Source organism: Brienomyrus brachyistius, unplaced genomic scaffold (assembly GCF_023856365.1).
Source record: "Brienomyrus brachyistius isolate T26 unplaced genomic scaffold, BBRACH_0.4 scaffold353, whole genome shotgun sequence".
NCBI lineage: Eukaryota > Metazoa > Chordata > Actinopteri > Osteoglossiformes > Mormyridae > Brienomyrus > Brienomyrus brachyistius.
This window is the reverse complement of record NW_026042628.1, coordinates 70,199-91,235: the sequence shown is the minus strand read 5'-3', so window position 1 is coordinate 91,235 and position 21,037 is coordinate 70,199. Positions and strand designations below refer to the sequence as shown.

At 48.0% G+C, this 21,037-nt stretch overlaps 1 pseudogene; it reads right to left on the bottom strand.

Moving 5' to 3' along the window:
• Nucleotides 1-8,086: 8,086 nt before the first annotated feature.
• LOC125728615 (intersectin-2-like) overlaps nucleotides 8,087-21,037 on the bottom strand; it is a 32,181-nt pseudogene continuing 19,230 nt past the window's right edge.

Here is a 21,037-nt window from a genome sequence, read left to right as displayed (position 1 = left end):
ACTGACAAACCAGCAGCAGCCTGACAAACCGGCAGCAGCCTGACAAACCGGCAGCAGCCTGACAAACCGGCAGCAGCCTGACAAACCGGCAGCAGCCTGACACTGACAAAGCACCCTGACAAAGCAGCACCCTGACAAAGCAGCACCCTGACAAAGCAGCACCCTGACAAAGCAGCAGCAGCCTGACAAACCAGCAGCCTGACAAACCAGCAGCCTGACACTGACAAACAAGCAGCACCCTGACACTGACAAACAAGCAGCACCCTGACAAACAAGCAGCACCCTGACAAACAAGCAGCACCCTGACAAACAAGCAGCACCCTGACAAACCAGCACCAGCCTGACAAACCAGCACCAGCCTGACAAACCAGCACCCGCCTGACAAACCAGCACCCGCCTGACAAACCACCAGCAGCCTGACAAACCACCAGCAGCCTGACAAACCAGCAGCAGCCTGACAAACCAGCAGCAGCCTGACAAACCAGCAGCAGCCTGACAAACCAGCAGCAGCCTGACACTGACAAAGCAGCCTGACACTGACAAAGCAGCCTGACACTGACAAAGCAGCCTGACACTGACAAAGCAGCCTGACACTGACAAAGCAGCCGCAGCCTGACACTGACAAAGCAGCAGCAGCCTGACACTGACAAAGCAGCAGCAGCCTGACACTGACAAAGCAGCAGCAGCCTGACACTGACAAAGCAGCAGCAGCCTGACACTGACAAAGCAGCAGCAGCCTGACACTGACAAAGCAGCAGCAGCCTGACACTGACAAAGCAGCAGCAGCCTGACACTGACAAAGCAGCAGCAGCCTGACACTGACAAAGCAGCAGCAGCCTGACACTGACAAACCAGCAGCAGCCTGACACTGACAAACCAGCAGCAGCCTGACACTGACAAACCAGCAGCAGCCTGACACTGACAAACCAGCAGCAGCCTGACACTGACAAACCAGCAGCAGCCTGACACTGACAAACCAGCAGCAGCCTGACACTGACAAACCAGCAGCAGCCTGACACTGACAAACCACCAGCAGCAGCCTGACAAACCACCAGCAGCAGCCTGACAAACCACCAGCAGCAGCCTGACAAACCACCAGCAGCAGCCTGACAAACCACCAGCAGCAGCCTGACAAACCACCAGCAGCAGCCTGACAAACCACCAGCAGCAGCCTGACAAACCACCAGCAGCAGCCTGACAAACCACCAGCAGCAGCCTGACAAACCACCAGCAGCAGCCTGACAAACCACCAGCAGCAGCCTGACAAACCACCAGCAGCAGCCTGACAAACCACCAGCAGCAGCCTGACAAACCACCAGCAGCAGCCTGACAAACCACCAGCAGCAGCCTGACAAACCAGCAGCAGCCTGACAAACCAGCAGCAGCCTGACAAACCAGCAGCAGCCTGACAAACCAGCAGCAGCCTGACAAACCAGCAGCAGCCTGACAAACCAGCAGCAGCCTGACAAACCAGCAGCAGCCTGACAAACCAGCAGCAGCCTGACAAACCAGCAGCAGCCTGACAAACCAGCAGCAGCCTGACAAACCAGCAGCAGCCTGACAAACCAGCAGCAGCCTGACAAACCAGCAGCAGCCTGACAAACCAGCAGCAGCCTGACAAACCAGCAGCAGCCTGACAAACAAGCAGCAGCCTGACAAACAAGCAGCAGCCTGACAAACAAGCAGCAGCCTGACAAACAAGCAGCAGCCTGACAAACAAGCAGCAGCCTGACAAACAAGCAGCAGCCTGACAAACAAGCAGCAGCCTGACAAACAAGCAGCAGCCTGACAAACAAGCAGCAGCCTGACAAACAAGCAGCAGCCTGACAAACAAGCAGCAGCCTGACAAACAAGCAGCAGCCTTACAAACAAGCAGCAGCCTGACAAACAAGCAGCAGCCTGACAAACAAGCAGCACCCTGACAAACCAGCAGCACCCTGACAAACCAGCAGCACCCTGACAAACCAGCAGCACCCTGACAAACCAGCAGCACCCTGACAAACCAGCAGCACCCTGACAAACAAGCAGCACCCTGACAAACAAGCAGCACCCTGACAAACAAGCAGCACCCTGACAAACAAGCAGCACCCTGACAAACAAGCAGCAGCCTGACAAACAAGCAGCAGCCTGACAAACAAGCAGCAGCCTGACAAACCAGCAGCAGCCTGACAAACCAGCAGCACCCTGACAAACCAGCAGCACCCTGACAAACCAGCAGCACCCTGACAAACCAGCAGCACCCTGACAAACCAGCAGCACCCTGACAAACCAGCAGCACCCTGACAAACAAGCAGCACCCTGACAAAGCAGCAGCACCCTGACAAAGCAGCAGCAGCCTGACACTGACAAACCAGCAGCAGCCTGACCCTGACAAACCAGCAGCAGCCTGACCCTGACAAACCAGCAGCAGCCTGACACTGACAAACCAGCAGCAGCCTGACAAACCAGCAGCAGCCTGACAAACCAGCAGCAGCCTGACAAACCAGCAGCAGCCTGACAAACCAGCAGCAGCCTGACAAACCAGCAGCAGCCTGACCCTGACAAAGCAGCACCCTGACACTGACAAAGCAGCACCCTGACACTGACAAAGCAGCACCCTGACACTGACAAAGCAGCACCCTGACACTGACAAAGCAGCACCCTGACACTGACAAAGCAGCACCCTGACACTGACAAAGCAGCACCCTGACAAACCAGCAGCAGCCTGACAAACCAGCAGCAGCCTGACAAACCAGCAGCAGCCTGACAAACCAGCAGCAGCCTGACAAACCAGCAGCAGCCTGACAAACCAGCAGCAGCCTGACAAACCAGCAGCAGCCTGACACTGACAAACCAGCAGCAGCCTGACACTGACAAACCAGCAGCAGCCTGACACTGACAAACCAGCAGCAGCCTGACACTGACAAACCAGCAGCACCCTGACAAACCAGCACCCTGACAAAGCAGCAGCCTGACCCTGACAAACCAGCACCCTGACAAAGCAGCAGCCTGACACTGACAAAGCAGCAGCCTGACCCTGACAAAGCAGCAGCCTGACACTGACAAAGCAGCAGCCTGACACTGACAAAGCAGCAGCCTGACAAAGCAGCAGCCTGACAAAGCAGCACCCTGACAAAGCAGCACCCTGACAAAGCAGCACCCTGACAAAGCAGCAGCAGCCTGACACTGACAAAGCAGCAGCAGCCTGACACTGACAAACCAGCAGCAGCCTGACACTGACAAACCAGCAGCCTGACACTGACAAAGCAGCAGCCTGACACTGACAAAGCAGCAGCCTGACCCTGACAAACCAGCACCCTGACAAACCAGCAGCCTGACCCTGACAAACCAGCAGCCTGACAAACCAGCAGCACCCTGACAAACCAGCAGCACCCTGACAAAGCAGCAGCAGCCTGACAAAGCAGCAGCAGCCTGACACTGACAAAGCAGCAGCAGCCTGACACTGACAAAGCAGCAGCAGCCTGACACTGACAAAGCAGCAGCAGCCTGACACTGACAAAGCAGCAGCAGCCTGACACTGACAAAGCAGCAGCAGCCTGACACTGACAAAGCAGCAGCAGCCTGACACTGACAAAGCAGCAGCAGCCTGACACTGACAAAGCAGCAGCAGCCTGACACTGACAAAGCAGCAGCAGCCTGACACTGACAAAGCAGCAGCAGCCTGACACTGACAAAGCAGCAGCAGCCTGACACTGACAAAGCAGCAGCAGCCTGACACTGACAAAGCAGCAGCAGCCTGACACTGACAAAGCAGCAGCAGCCTGACAAAGCAGCAGCAGCCTGACAAAGCAGCAGCAGCCTGACAAAGCAGCAGCAGCCTGACAAACCAGCAGCAGCCTGACAAACCAGCAGCAGCCTGACAAACCAGCAGCAGCCTGACAAACCAGCAGCAGCCTGACAAACCAGCAGCAGCCTGACAAACCAGCAGCAGCCTGACAAACCAGCAGCAGCCTGACAAACCAGCAGCAGCCTGACAAACCAGCAGCAGCCTGACAAACCAGCAGCAGCCTGACAAACCAGCAGCAGCCTGACAAACCAGCAGCAGCCTGACAAACCAGCAGCAGCCTGACAAACCAGCAGCAGCCTGACAAACCAGCAGCAGCCTGACAAAGCAGCAGCAGCAGCCTGACAAAGCAGCAGCAGCAGCCTGACAAAGCAGCAGCAGCAGCCTGACAAAGCAGCAGCAGCAGCCTGACAAAGCAGCAGCAGCAGCCTGACAAAGCAGCAGCAGCAGCCTGACAAAGCAGCAGCAGCAGCCTGACAAAGCAGCAGCAGCAGCCTGACAAAGCAGCAGCAGCAGCCTGACAAAGCAGCAGCAGCAGCCTGACAAAGCAGCAGCAGCAGCCTGACAAAGCAGCAGCAGCAGCCTGACAAAGCAGCAGCAGCAGCCTGACAAAGCAGCAGCAGCAGCCTGACAAAGCAGCAGCAGCAGCCTGACAAAGCAGCAGCAGCAGCCTGACAAAGCAGCAGCAGCAGCCTGACACTGACAAAGCAGCAGCAGCAGCCTGACACTGACAAAGCAGCAGCAGCAGCCTGACACTGACAAAGCAGCAGCAGCAGCCTGACACTGACAAAGCAGCAGCAGCAGCCTGACACTGACAAAGCAGCAGCAGCAGCCTGACACTGACAAAGCAGCAGCAGCAGCCTGACACTGACAAAGCAGCAGCAGCAGCCTGACACTGACAAAGCAGCAGCAGCAGCCTGACACTGACAAAGCAGCAGCAGCAGCCTGACACTGACAAAGCAGCAGCAGCAGCCTGACACTGACAAAGCAGCAGCAGCAGCCTGACACTGACAAAGCAGCAGCAGCAGCCTGACACTGACAAAGCAGCAGCAGCAGCCTGACACTGACAAAGCAGCAGCAGCAGCCTGACACTGACAAAGCAGCAGCAGCAGCCTGACACTGACAAAGCAGCAGCAGCAGCCTGACACTGACAAAGCAGCAGCAGCAGCCTGACACTGACAAAGCAGCAGCAGCAGCCTGACACTGACAAAGCAGCAGCAGCAGCCTGACACTGACAAAGCAGCAGCAGCAGCCTGACACTGACAAAGCAGCAGCAGCAGCCTGACACTGACAAAGCAGCAGCAGCCTGACACTGACAAAGCAGCAGCAGCCTGACACTGACAAAGCAGCAGCAGCCTGACAAACCAGCAGCAGCAGCCTGACAAACCAGCAGCAGCAGCCTGACAAACCAGCAGCAGCAGCCTGACACTGACAAACCAGCAGCAGCAGCCTGACACTGACAAAGCAGCAGCAGCAGCCTGACACTGACGCAGCAGCAGCAGCAGCCTGACACTGACAAAGCAGCAGCAGCAGCCTGACACTGACAAAGCAGCAGCAGCAGCCTGACACTGACGCAGCAGCAGCAGCAGCCTGACACTGACGCAGCAGCAGCAGCAGCCTGACACTGACGCAGCAGCAGCAGCAGCCTGACACTGACGCAGCAGCAGCAGCCTGACACTGACAAAGCAGCAGCAGCCTGACACTGACAAAGCAGCAGCAGCCTGACACTGACAAAGCAGCAGCAGCCTGACACTGACAAAGCAGCAGCAGCCTGACACTGACAAAGCAGCAGCAGCCTGACACTGACAAAGCAGCAGCAGCCTGACACTGACAAAGCAGCAGCAGCCTGACAAAGCAGCAGCAGCCTGACAAAGCAGCAGCAGCCTGACAAAGCAGCAGCAGCCTGACAAAGCAGCAGCAGCCTGACAAAGCAGCAGCAGCCTGACAAAGCAGCAGCAGCCTGACAAAGCAGCAGCAGCCTGACAAAGCAGCAGCAGCCTGACAAAGCAGCAGCAGCCTGACAAAGCAGCAGCAGCCTGACACTGACAAAGCAGCAGCAGCCTGACACTGACAAAGCAGCAGCAGCCTGACACTGACAAAGCAGCAGCAGCCTGACACTGACAAAGCAGCAGCACGACACTGACAAAGCAGCAGCACGACACTGACAAAGCAGCAGCACGACACTGACAAAGCAGCAGCACGACACTGACAAAGCAGCAGCACGACACTGACAAAGCAGCAGCACGACACTGACAAAGCAGCAGCACGACACTGACAAAGCAGCAGCACGACACTGACAAAGCAGCAGCACGACACTGACAAAGCAGCAGCACGACACTGACAAAGCAGCAGCACGACACTGACAAAGCAGCAGCACGACACTGACAAAGCAGCAGCACGACACTGACAAAGCAGCAGCACGACACTGACAAAGCAGCAGCACGACACTGACAAAGCAGCAGCACGACACTGACAAAGCAGCAGCACGACACTGACAAAGCAGCAGCACGACACTGACAAAGCAGCAGCACGACACTGACAAAGCAGCAGCACGACACTGACAAACCAGCAGCACGACACTGACAAACCAGCAGCAGCCTGACCCTGACAAACCAGCAGCAGCCTGACCCTGACAAACCAGCAGCAGCCTGACCCTGACAAACCAGCAGCAGCCTGACCCTGACAAACCAGCAGCAGCCTGACCCTGACAAACCAGCAGCAGCCTGACCCTGACAAACCAGCAGCAGCCTGACCCTGACAAACCAGCAGCAGCCTGACAAACCAGCAGCAGCCTGACAAACCAGCAGCAGCCTGACAAACCAGCAGCAGCCTGACAAACCAGCAGCAGCCTGACAAACCAGCAGCAGCCTGACAAACCAGCAGCAGCCTGACAAACCAGCAGCAGCCTGACAAACCAGCAGCAGCCTGACAAACCAGCAGCAGCCTGACAAACCAGCAGCAGCCTGACAAACCAGCAGCAGCCTGACAAACCAGCAGCAGCCTGACAAACCAGCAGCAGCCTGACAAACCAGCAGCAGCCTGACAAACCAGCAGCAGCCTGACAAACCAGCAGCAGCCTGACAAACCAGCAGCAGCCTGACAAACCAGCAGCAGCCTGACAAACCAGCAGCAGCCTGACAAACCAGCAGCAGCCTGACAAACCAGCAGCAGCCTGACAAACCAGCAGCAGCCTGACAAACCAGCAGCAGCCTGACAAACCAGCAGCAGCCTGACAAACCAGCAGCAGCCTGACAAACCAGCAGCAGCCTGACAAACCAGCAGCAGCCTGACAAACCAGCAGCAGCCTGACAAACCAGCAGCAGCCTGACAAACCAGCAGCAGCCTGACAAACCAGCAGCAGCCTGACAAACCAGCAGCAGCCTGACAAACCAGCAGCAGCCTGACAAACCAGCAGCAGCCTGACAAACCAGCAGCAGCCTGACAAACCAGCAGCAGCCTGACAAACCAGCAGCAGCCTGACAAACCAGCAGCAGCCTGACCCTGACAAACCAGCAGCCTGACAAACCAGCAGCCTGACAAACCAGCAGCCTGACAAACCAGCAGCCTGACAAACCAGCAGCCTGACAAACCAGCAGCCTGACAAACCACCAGCCTGACAAACCAGCAGCCTGACAAACCACCAGCCTGACAAACCACCAGCCTGACAAACCACCAGCCTGACAAACCAGCACCCTGACAAACCAGCACCCTGACCCTGACCTGATGTGTGTCTTACATATAAGGTTCAGAATTACCTGTTTTAGTTTCCATTCATACCTTTATGAATTAAGATTTTCTGAGTGGAAATGTTAAAATCATATAACAATATTTTAACAGTGGAATGAATGCATAAGCAATTAAGGAACTGTTAGTTAAATCCACATGAAGCAACATAACGTCTTTAGTAGTAAAATGTGATGTATCTAGGAGTGACAATATGTTTCCAAACATTTGTATGTGCTGTGGTTTGCTGACACTAAATAATGTTAGGGGAAACAAAAAAACGACCTATTGACAGTTACAGGGTAGTGTGATTCTTGTAATAAACTTAGTTTTACCAAAGTCCTGTGTTAGTATTCAGTACAACATACACTGCATACATCCATCTTGCTTTCAGTGAGGGAAGATTTTTCTTTAAAAAAAAAAAAAAAATTTGTTCCTTGGTAAAGTTGGTTTGTCTCACAGGTACCGAATTTGTATAATTAAAATAAGATAAGATATTGACATAATATATTTTTGGTTTTATAAACAACTGACAGGAAAAACAAAAACCTGAGATATTACCATATCCAGTGGTAAACAATAATCAGTCCCAAAAGGGCTTTCCTATATTTTGCATTTGTGTCAAACGTCCACATTATCAGAAGTACTCAGGAGTCCAGACGGTCTCCAGCAGCACTGGCATACAGCTCTCAGCTCACAGACGCCACCTGGCGAGTGAACGTGGCAGAACCCTGTCTGTGCTGGAGCCGGACTGCCCGTGGCATCAGCCTAGAACCTGCTCTGCTGATGCTTGCCGCTGGTTCCGGGGATCGGAATGAGCATCTCGTCAGGAAGCCTCAGCTCTGTCCGTTTGTCTTGGGAAGCGGGGTGGAGGCGGGGGCGGGGCGGGGGGCGTATGGCATGGCACCAATCCGCGTCGCCTCATTTGAGAGATTTTTGGTCGAACAGCTGCAGGTCCAGGCGCACCCACACCTCGCCTGTCGGCACCTCGTGCAGCAGCAGGCGCCTTGTCGCTGCTCCCTTGTTTTCCAGCTCCTTCTTGATGGTGGCCACAGGAACTTCAGTGCGGCCCAGGAAGTCTAACAATGATACAAGCAGCCATGATGAAAGCGGCCACCATCAAACGCTAGTAATAGAACACAGGCCATTGTGGCACAATGAAAGAAATTAAGCAATAGGGGGGGGAAAGAAATAAACGGTCAAACACAAAAGAAATTATCTAGTAGAAGGGTTGCAGTGAGACTGCAGAATATACCAGGGCATAAAGTAGAGAACGTAGTTCATCTGTATGTGTTCTTGGGCTGTAGGAGTAACCCGTACAAATACAAAGAGAATGTTCAAACTCACACACACAGAACCAGGGGGAGGATATGGAACCAGAACCCTGAAGCATGAAACCACAGTGATACCCCATGGAGAAACTTAAAATGACGTGTAATAAATAAATAAATTAAAAATAAATTAAAAGTTAAATTAAAAAAAAAAAAAACAAGACGAAACTTCAAATATGACACCCAAATTTTTCTAAGGGAAATTTAACATCAGCACATTTAACATCAGAACTGTTCCCAAGACGAATTTCAGGAAGTGTCAACGTGTAAAAAGAGGAGAAATAAACATCTGAAGAAAGGACTAACCATCGGGAGAGAACTGGTCCCTCTTGAAGATGGTGACACATAGAACATCCTGGTACAGGTCCTTAATGAAGAACTGACAGTTGAAGTTCCACTTGGGGTTGATTGTGTCATTTATTGTCCGGGAGGTGAAACACTGTGCCCCCATGGTCACCTCGCAATATGGATTACTCTTTCCTGGAGGGTGTAGGCCATCAAAAAAAACCATTAAACCCAACCATCAAGCCATACATGAGGTACAAGGCATTAGGGGGTTAGCGGCTGGAGTTTCGGGAGATAGGACTTGACCTTTGACCCTCACCATTGGGCTTGCAGGGCTTGAGCTCTGTGGCCTCCAAAATAGTGACCAGCAGGCGGCCAATGCCACTGGTTTTCAGGGAACGAGCTGGAAATGCATACAGCAAGTGATGCATGAGTCGAAAGACCAAGGAACAATAAATAAGATTCATAATAAAGAAGTTAAGATGCAAGGAACTCCCAAGGAATTGGCAGAAATAAGATACAGCAACTGGAAAAAAAAACTGTAGTTAATGGGGCACTGCAGTCTATGATAGGGTTATCAAGGGTTCAGTAATGAAGGTCTGCATAAATAGACTGTACAGCAACCAAAAGGGAAAGTAGTAGGTTCTTAAACTGCAACGGATGTGTTCACTGGAAAAACAGGCTGTGTAAAAGAGGGAAACTCAAATTCAGGAAAAACCAGTGCTCAGCTACAAACTCAGACCAAGATTTTGTTTTTACAAACCAGTTGAGTAGCCTTTGACTGACTCTCTATGCTCAACTGGTTGGAAGAAACAAATTCTTGCTCATGGGGTTTGTAGGTTCTGGCTGTGAAACGTCCAACATGGACTAAAACATGGGGTCAGGGTTCTGAAACACTGAATAGGGTAATGAATATATACTGGTGACTTAGAGGATTTTATATTACAGATACATAAATATACACACACACACATACATATAACTAAATTAAATAGGAAAAGGACAAGCAATTTTGTAGACAGATGAATAAAACCATTACATAATCAAACTGGACTGAAGGGTTATGCTAAGACACTGAAAAGGATTAAATGCAAATAAAATAGTTCACCTTGGTAAGCTTTCTCTCGCTTCTTCTTCTCAGTCTCTATGAAATGTTCTGAAGCAGCTTTGATTTTCTGCGCCCAGGCAGTCCTGATTGATTAAATAAGAAGAAACACCTGATTTGTTACCAGAACAGGACACCGAGGGAGCCTCCTTGTGGACTGAAGCCACAGCTTCCTTGTTCAATTCTCCTTAGTCTCTTCTCTAACTCCCTTCCTTCCCCACTAACCTCTCATTGATGTTCTCTGTCCTGAGAGTATAAACACGGTCGATGTGGGAGATGTGGAAGATTGGCTCATCGCTAGACGGATCGGAGGGCATCTTCACCAGAACTTCATTTAGAAACACGGGCTGGTTGGATAGAAGACCAAAATCGGGTCATAGACTCGCATTAAATTGGAAGTACACACAGTAGAGAAAGCCCGTAAAAATGGGCTAAACATACAACTAAGGAAATGGCACCTCTTTCTAGAAAGTTCTACTCCGAATTGTATGGATATGAAAAGTTCATTTAAAACGCAATGTATGATTTTGTGCCGTAAATGTAACTGTCTGGTATTGCTAGCCCCCTCCATTACTCCCCAGCATGAAAAAGAGTCTCACGTTCTTGTACATCTTGAACTGCATGTTGCACTTGGGACTGAAGAGCTTATCCGTCCCTGATGAGGTGAACTGCTTCACTGCTTGGGTGAGCAGCAGGAAGTCATTGAAGAGGAAGGTGTATAACTCCTTGTTGCTCTTAGTTTTATAGACCTTGCCGCTGTGTAGCAGCTTTCGGGGACCCAGGCAGTTGGTCAAGGAGTTGAATATCAAGTTCTGTAGGGAAATGGAACAATTGGAAGTGTCCAGTAAACTGTAGGAAAGCTGCAAAAATCCAGACCCTAACTTGTAGTAGGATTAACTCTGTAGACGACTTTGTTAGAGGCTGTGCATGTAAACAAACATTTGTTAAGAACTTCAGGAGGGAATATTGTAGATTATATAAAACCCAGGCTATAGACAAGAGCTTCGTGATATAGTTGCATTAGATGTGCTCACCTCAGTGATGCCTTCACACTGGACATGGCTCTGAATCCACTCTAACCTGTCGGAGTTCTCCTTCTCCCGGACCCCCTCGTTGACCTGCAGACAGAGCTCCTCGGCCCTGTCCAGAGCCTCCCGCAAGTGTCCATGGTCCAAGTGATTCTCTGGAGTGTTCTCGAGAATCTGGGGAGCAGGAGATTTGGAAATAGGTCTGGGACCTGCCTAAGAATGAACTCTGTCTTTGGACAAGGACTGTGGAGTTCAGGGTAGAGTGAAGTTACTGGCGGTTTGATGTTAATCAGATCCATCCATCCATCCATCCATCCATAAATAAACTGGTGCAGCACGTTTTGTAACAGTTGACATCCAACATTTCACAATACCCATACTCACTGTTAGGTTGAAGAAACAGTTGTTAATCATTTCTGTATGATCAGCAATGAGTGTAAATATATATGTATACGTTATTTCTTATCTTCTAGCCACATACTCTTAGCTATTGTACTCTAAGTAGGTGGTTAACAGCTGCCTACTTAGATAAGAATCTCACTTCCCTCTCTTGCGCCCCCCATTGACTATAAATAAAGAAGCCAAGGGGAACCACCCTTTGTAACACATTCTGCTGTAGTTTGCATTGCAGAGAGTGTGGGTACCCTTGCAAGTAAAACTGTAACCTGTGTGTGTCTCGTAAATGTGGAGTTGGGGTGGAAACGCCGGGCGCTTTCCCCAACATAGAATTTGGTCCTTCGAGCCGGATCCGAGGAACCCCGAAGACGTCTCCAGTACGCCGAGAGAAGCGACACCGAAGTCTGTCGACAGCCACTCGAAGTCGGGTGCAAGAAAGACCTGTGATGTGAATTCGTCATCAGGCCGGTGGTTAGAACTGCGCTCGACGTCTGGTGATGTCTGAAGGACCTCGGTGACGGATCAGAGAGCACACTATACAGGTGAGAGATACGGCACCTAAGTGAGTAGGTGGCCAAGTGAGAGATACGGCACCTAAATAAGTAGGTGGCCAAGACATGCATGTGGTTGAGGTTAGCCGAAATTAACCGGGAGAGAAAGTAGGCGTTGTTGGAAATATATATATTGATGTATGTGGATGTGTTTTTATAGGTTTTAGATTAACCTACACGATCCACCCTAAAAGCAACAACATACTGGTGACTGAAGGATCAAGGACGGGTTTCATCCCTGAAAACTAACACCGCTGCTCTAATAGGGAGCAGTAGAAGGCCGTGTTAGTGTCCTCCTGAGGTCTCATGCCAGATACTTGCTTTTAGGATTTTTTATTTTTTGTAGTGTATCCATTAAAAGGTAACAATGGGGAAGAATCAAAGTAAACAAATGGAACTAGAGGGAGATGAGAAGTTTATGGAAGGATATAAGCCAGGATCAGGACAAATAAGTAGATGGAGGAAAAAACATGGGTTTGAAGGAAAACTCCACACTCCAGATATATATAAAAGCTCACAGACTTTTGTATAAAAGCTAAACTTAAAACTGGAGATGTTACAGACTACCAATAAGAAAGAAGGTAAAGACAGAAAAAAAGAATATGTTTTTTCTGATGCATGGTTGGAACAAAGTAAGTTAAGAGATGTACGTAGAAAACAGAGTATGCAACAATTACATGGAAGGATAGAGATAGTGTTTATGAGACGAGCAGATTATGGCAGAATAGCGCAATGTAAACAAAAAGATGGAGAGGAACCTGAGGATTTTATGGATAGAATGAGAGTTGTATTTAGAGGAAACTCAGGGATCCCATTTGATGAAGAGGCAGTAGGAGTGTACCAACAACAGCTAAAACGAGCTTTTGTCGCAGGCCTAAAGCCCGAATTGCGAAAATATCTTGACAAACATTGGGTACATCAGAATACTGGTTCAGTCCAACAAGCACTAGAATATGCCCAACACGCGCAGAGAGCGCAGAAACAGGAAAAGACAGACACAATATTCAGCGCCTCAGATGTAGTAGCGTTAGTGCAAATGAATCCTCCGGGGAGGGGAGGATTCAGAGGAAGGTCAAGAGGCCGAGGAAGGGGGAGAGGTGTTTTCAGAAACAATTACAGGAATTCGTCTCAGCAAGATAACATTTGCTGGACATGCAGGAAACCTGGACACTTAGCTAGGAATTGTAGAGTAGGGAAACAACCATATAACCCAAACTCCATTGAAAACAATGATCAATGACCCCCCTCGGAGGCCCCTGTTACCGACACCATCCGAGGCAAAACAGAGGTGATTTTAAGAAAGGAAACGGAGGTCACTTTACAAGACCTTTTAGATAAAGAAATAGATGACAAGTGTGTCAGTTATTAGCAGAAAGGCAGTGGGAAACCTTGCCAAGTCGGAAGTTAGTCATAAACGGCAAAGTATATAAATGTCTGTGTGACACTGGAGCATGTAGGACTGTCCTAACCTCCAGTCCTCCCGGAGTCACATATTCTTCATCAGTCATAAATATAAAAACGGCAGGAGGTCAGACAGACAGACATCAGTTAACAAACCCAGTTGCAGTAAAAGATAAGGAAACTGGACTTGAATGTCAAGCACAGGTGTTAATAAGCCCTTCTTGTCCTGTTAACTTGTTAGGTCGAGACCTTATGGTACAAATGGGCATTAGCGTGGTTGCCACAGCCACTGGCATGAAAGCAATCGTAAATGAGGAAGCTTATGTTGTGCAAGGAACCACAACACCACAATATTACTGGTCTCTGGACCTAGGGGGAACTGCACAGACACGAGAATTATTGCGGAAAACTAGAGAAAAGCAGTCCCCTAGACAGGCCCAGTTCATGCCTGACGATGCCTTACACGTCACTATGTGGTACAAAGACACCCTTGGACCAGATTATGTCTATGACAAAACGTTTCATGCCCTCCAAGACACTTGTATAATATATGTATGTTAACCCCACCACTGGGTTTTCAGCAGCCTCAGTCATTTTATCTAACAAGCAACAAGCTGTATTTAGAGAGAGAACACCACACGTATCTCTTTCAAAACCACCCCAGATGCAGTGGAGAGATGTAGAGATGTTCTTACGAGATTCTATGCACAGTTACAATGACTACCAACCCGTATCTGGCTCCTGTTGGAGCTATGATGAGAAACACAATGTGTGGCGGTTTCCTTTGGGATGGAGAGTTCAAACCACTCCCACCACACACTTAAAGGACCCAACCTGACAAATTTTTTCAACCCTGGAGGAGGGATCATGTCCAGATCTAGATCGCCTTCCAGAAGGGTTGTGGTCGTCCTCCCCCACTGATGTAGGGCTGGTAAAGGGATTCCCACCTTACAAAGTAACTGTGAAATCAGAACACCGTCCGGCAATACCCATTAAAACCTGAAGCAGAGAAAGGTATAGCCCCTGTAGTGCAAGACATGTTAGCATCAGGAATATTGCGAGAGGCTCCTGAAGCCACTTGCAACACTCCTATCTTTCCAGTCCAGAAGGGACATACAGGGAAATGGCGCATGGTGCAGGATTTAAGACCTGTTAATAACATAGTGCAACATGCAGCACCAGACGTGCCTAACCCACACTTATTGCTCAACTCATTGACTCCTGATAAAAGCTACTTCTCAGTAGTGGATCTTAGTAATGCATTTTTCTCAGTACCATTGCACCCTGATTCTCAACATTTATTTGGATTTACCTATAAAGGGAAAAAATATACATATACTAGACTCCCTCAGGGATTTTCTGAAAGCCCACATGTATATACCATGGCCCTTAGATACTCTATGAGTACCTGTGAAATACCATCACATAGTCAGGTATTACTATACGTGGATGATATCTTAATAGCAGCAGATTCAGAACAACATTGCAAAGAAACTACCCTAACTGTGCTTCAGCATTTATACAATACTGGACAATACTAAACAGAAGTTGCAGTACTGCAAAAAGACAGTTGTCTATTTAGGGCATAACCTTTCACAAAAAGGTCGCTCGCTGCTAGAGATAAGGAAACAAGCTATACAGGAAGCACCTAAACCACAGACTAAACAACAGATGCAATTATTGTAGAGAATGGTTACCAGATTATGCTTTTCTAGTTCAACCTTTGCAAAATTTAATATACGGGAAGGAGATGACTCTAAAGGACAAAATACAATGGACTGAGGACGGAGAAAATGCTTTTACAAATTTAAAAAGAATGTTGCAAACCAATGTGACCCTTGCTCTACCAGATTATCAACAACCATTCACCCTATGTGTAGATGCTAATCAAGGTTATATGAAAGCAGTATTAACACAGCCATTCGGAGCAAAAGAGAGACCGTTAGCATTCTATTCAAAACGATTAGATGCAGTAGCAGCTGGCTTTCCACAGTGTTTACAGGCCTGTGCAGCTGCTGCAGAAGCAGTAAAGGTATCAGCAGAATTGGTACTTTGTCACCCCCTCATACTTAAAGTTCCTCATTCTGTGTCTCTAATCTTGTTGCAGACACCGCTTCCATTCTTAACACATACAAGACATCTTACCTTAGTGTCACTTTTGCTCTCACAACGTAACATTGAACTTCAGCGGTGTGGCCTATTGAACCCTAGTACGCTTCTCCCTACCGCAGAGGATGGGGAGCCACATTCTTGCAAAGCAACAATAGAAGAACAAACAAAACCAAGAGCAGATATTCTGCAAACTTTTATACCAGGATCAGAAGTTGTTTATGTAGATGGCTCAGCATCAAAAAATGATATGGAAAAAAATAAAGTTGGGTATGCTGTAGTTACATCTACTGAAGTGTTAGAAGCCAATGCACTCCCTTCTACTTGTTCAGCACAAGCGGCTGAACTTTATGCTGTGATCAGGGCATGTGAACTGTTCAAGAACAAGTCACTTACTATCTACACTGATAGTCAATATGTGTTTGCAGCTGTCCATCACCATGCAAGAGTCTGGAAAAATAGAGGTTTTAGAACATCACAGGGCACATCTCTTACTCATACGAATTTGCTACTTAGATTATTAGACGTTGTGCATTTACCGACTCACTTTGCACTGTGCAAATGCAAAGCACACCAGACTGATGACTCTGCAGAAACCGCAGGAAATAGTTTTGCAGATAAAACCGCCAAAGAAGCGGCACTGAAACAACCTACCTTATCAGTGGCAGACATTCTTTTTATAGATAGCGATGTGCTATGTGATGCACAGATTCATGCTCCTAAAATAGAAGTACAAAGTTGGATCAAAAGAGGAGCAATACAACGAGAGAAAGTTTACTATATGAATGACAAGCCCATCCTACCAAAAAATTTATACAAAACAGCTGCTTTGGTGAGCCATGGAAATACTCATGTCTCAACAGGAGGGATGGTACATATCATACAACAATATTTCTATGCTATAAATTTTTCTGATTATGCAAAACAATTTTGTAGGACATGCTTAATTTGTTGTAAACACAATGCACAAGGAAACATCAGACCAAAACGTGGCCAGTTCCCCACAGCTGAGTATCCGTTTCAAGTTGTACATATGGATTTTATTGAATTATCTTGGTCACAAGGAAAGAAATACTGTCTAGTTATTATAGACACCTTTTCTAAGTGGGTAGAAATATACCCTGTAAAGCATTGTGATGCAATGACCGTTGCAAAATGTTTGGTAAGCCATTATTTCCCTACCTATGGCATACCTCATATTATAAGATCAGACAATGGGACTCATTTTGTAAATCAGACTATGTCCCTTTGCTCACAAGCATTAGGTTTTACGCTTAAGAATCATTGTGCGTATCACCCCCAGAGCGCAGGCTTAGTGGAAAGGACCAACGGCACTATTAAAACAAGGCTAAAAAAGACAATGGAAGAGACAAAAAGGCCGTGGCCAGAATGTTTGTCTCTAGTAAAATTATGGATGAGAATAACTCCCACTCCTGCAGGATTAACACCTTTTGAAATAGTGTATGGTAGACCATTTCCCCTAGCAACTGAAATGAATGACATAGAAAAAGCAGACCGAGAAAATACGCTGGCTGATTGGATGCGTAAACTACTAACATCACAACAAAAACATAGCCCCAGTAGTCTGCCGGTAAATTCTGTTTCTACTCAACAGGATAACTTGCAGCCGGGAGATTGGGTCCTGGTCAAGGTCCTGTTGCGGAAAGATTGGAGCACACCTCGGTGGGACGGTCCTTATCAAGTCCTCCTCACAACACCAACAGCAGTAAAGATCGCAGAACGACCTTCCTGGATACACAAAAGTCACTGTAAACCCATCAAGCCCTTATCAGAGGCCTCAGCAACAGAGTAGCAGTGGAAGTCCGCTACAAAGGCACAGTAACCAATAGGGTGCTGTTGTCTCAACCCGGTGAAGAAAACAACTGAGCTGCACTCTATTTAGGATGGCCCTGATAGGGTGGGGATGTGGTAAAGTGACTCTAGGGGTCATTCTTGTTGTAGGACTTGTATGGTTGTCCTGGCTCTCACCAGCTCCATTACAGCACCTACGGCGATGGACCCATGATGACTTCCATCTACGCCCGTTGCCCGCTGACCACTCACATCCATTTATGCAAAACTACTGGTACCGATATGTACATGATACTGTAACAGCGAAAAATGTGACAAATTGCTATGTTTGTTCAGTAATGCCCACTCATAGTGAAGGACCTACGGTGTATGGTAAAGCTATGAACATATCCCAAGCCAAGTGCGCTGCTTCTTTCGCAGGAATAGGATACCAGAGCCGTCTTTCCCTTATATTTTCGCTAGCAGGGGAAGATGTGAACATAACTATACCTGGGACTAATAGAATGACAGTGGTCCGAATTAAGTATCAGGAGGCTACAGGAAACTACCCAGATGACGTTGGGTTTCAAAATGGTACCTGTATACAGGATTTCTGGGTAGACTTCGCTGTTGCTAAAACTAATGTCTCACTTCCTTTTTCTGTCTTGATGGACCGAGACCCACTGACATATCAGCATGCCATTTGTTTTAAGCAAGATAATGGTACGCGATGGATAGGAGGAAACACCACGAACTGTAACCTAACATATGTAGACAGCATGTATGGATCTCCAATTTCGATGCTTCGCCCCAGTAATGGAACATATTGGGTGGACGGAGTAGCATGGTTGTGTGGACCTCGTGCATACTTTGTCTTACCACCGAACTGGTTTGGAGTGTGCGCTCTTATTTTTGTTTCAGATCACACCTTCCTGATAGCACAGGAAAGTAAAACTTTCTTCAGAAGCAGGAGAAGGCGTTCGATATCAATACAACCCCATGATAGTGTGTGGGGAACCGACGTGCCCGCTGAACATAAATTGTGGGGAACAGGCAGTAAAGTTATGCTGGCCCTGTTCCCTGGGCTAGGAATTGGAAAACTCATGCTACGCGTAGAAACTCTAAATTATAGACTAGGTCTATTTATGAATGATTCGATACTGATTAACCAAAAACAAAATGAACAATTAGACATAACCAGACAGATGGTAATCCAGAATCGTATGGCATTAGACCTACTGACAGCCGCACAAGGAGGAGTATGTGTCCTCCTGAACCAAACGTGCTGCACTTACATTCCTGACAATGTGCACTCACCCAATATGACATCTGCCTTAGACCGCCTCCGAAACTTACAAAAAGTGATGACCATGGACAGTCGACCGCAGTCCTCCTCATCCTGGTTAGACTGGTTTATTACAGGAACATGGTGGTCAATACTGATGAAAACATGCCTACCTCTTCTTTTGTTTTTCATTTTATTTTTCTGTTGTTTTATTACTGTTATACCATGTTTGAAAATGTTTATTAATCAAGCTCTTAATGCTGCTTTTCGGACACGCAGTACAATGTTTCTCTCCCTTACCCAAACTATAGAGACAGAGCCTGTTTCCAGCGATGGCGATGAAGAAGACATATAATTCATAATGACGGCCGAGCCGAAAGCACCCGTGCAGGGCTCGGACCTGAAGAAACGGAATTAAATGTTTTCCAGGATAATGACAATGTGGTCTAAATGAAGGTTGTACCTAAAGTGCTTTTGCAACTTCTACAATGTTGATGCTTCTGATCATACTGTCATGATAAACAGGAGGGACTGTTAGGTTGAAGAAACAGTTGTTAATCAATTCTGTATGATCAGCAATGAGTGTAAATATATATGTATACGTTATTTCTTATCTTCTAGCCACATACTCTTAGCTATTGTACTCTAAGTAGGTGGTTAACAGCTGCCTACTTAGATAAGAATCTCACTTCCCTCTCTTGCGCCCCCCATTGACTATAAATAAAGAAGCCAAGGGGAACCACCCTTTGTAACACATTCTGCTGTAGTTTGCATTGCAGAGAGTGTGGGTACCCTTGCAAGTAAAACTGTAACCTGTGTGTGTCTCGTAAATGTGGAGTTGGGGTGGAAACGCCGGGCGCTTTCCCCAACACTCACTCTTCTGCCTGAAGTTTTTGCATTTCATTGGTATTTAACTCCAGCAAAACAGCACATTCTTTCTTGTATTTGCTGACCATGATGATGGTCACAACCATTATCATTTGGTCCCCAAAGGAATTGACACGAACTGCATCTTTGGCAGGGCAAAGTCATACGTAGCAGCAACCCAAATTGAGCTAAATCCAAGGCAAATTGGATGAGGCTAATTCGTCATGCCTCCCACATCGCACACTGAAGGAGGGACCACGGGTGACAATGTGCAGGACTTACGTTCTTTATGATGAGTGGATAGCGGGTGATTCTCTGCATAGGCTTCAGCAGGAAGCTGGACAGTGGCATACCTTTACACCGGTGATCTGTAGCGATTTTCTGAGAGAGAGACACACACACACTTAGGAGTCAGAAACCCTAGCCTACGTCCTTATCTAAAGCACCACTCTAAATTTCAGTCTAGGTGCTTTAGAAGAGTTGAGTCCAGAGGTCTCATAGAACATAGTATTGGCCCGCAAGATATCTTTGTAATTCATTTCAGAAGAAAATAAAGAACAGTTCAACATCCATTTAACCCGCTACCGCTTTTTCACTGAGGACATTTGGACGGCTGCAATTCTCCCGCTTACCGATCGCTCTGGAACAGCCTTTAACAATGAACTATCTACCCCTCCCATTTGTTCCAGGGCTGCTGCCCACCATTCCTCACCTTGAGGAAGTCCTTGAACTCGGGTTCCTTGTCAGTCTTTTGTTGCAGCAGGGCTGCACCGTTAAGCTGGCAGCTGCAGAAGCGGATGTAGGCCTGCATGTGCGAGAGCTCCGAGGCCAGGATGTCCCCAATCATCTGCACCGGCATCTTCTCGCCACCCGTTTTCTTCCTCACCCTCAGTGCCCTGCCATTCACAAACACAATCACCAAAACCGCAAAGGCCGCCAAGTCCAGTACCAAGCAATTTCTTCGTAAAAGTTCAGGTGAGTTTCAAAAACAGAATGCTGGCCAGTGCCATTCTCAACAAACATTCCAGTTTCCATGATCTTTAAGTGCAAAAACTGTGCAGCCTGTTTTGTTATTATCCATCGACTGCATAGATAATTCCTTTTCCTGGCACTTCTCTATTTCTGGGACTTCACTCTGCCTATGACATTTGCTGTTGTGGGACACGATACTCGCAGTTCGTATTCCTAGAGCAAGGTGGCAGCATCGGATCACGTTTCATTCCCAAGAATTTCAGCTACCAAGAAGAAACAAGCTTGTGGAAAGACACACTTGTGAAGTTTGGTGTTGGACATAATCAGGTCCTTCCAGTTGACGAAGATCATGGCCATTTCAACATCTGTCAGGCGTCCCGACTCAGACATGGGCTTGTAAAACACCTGG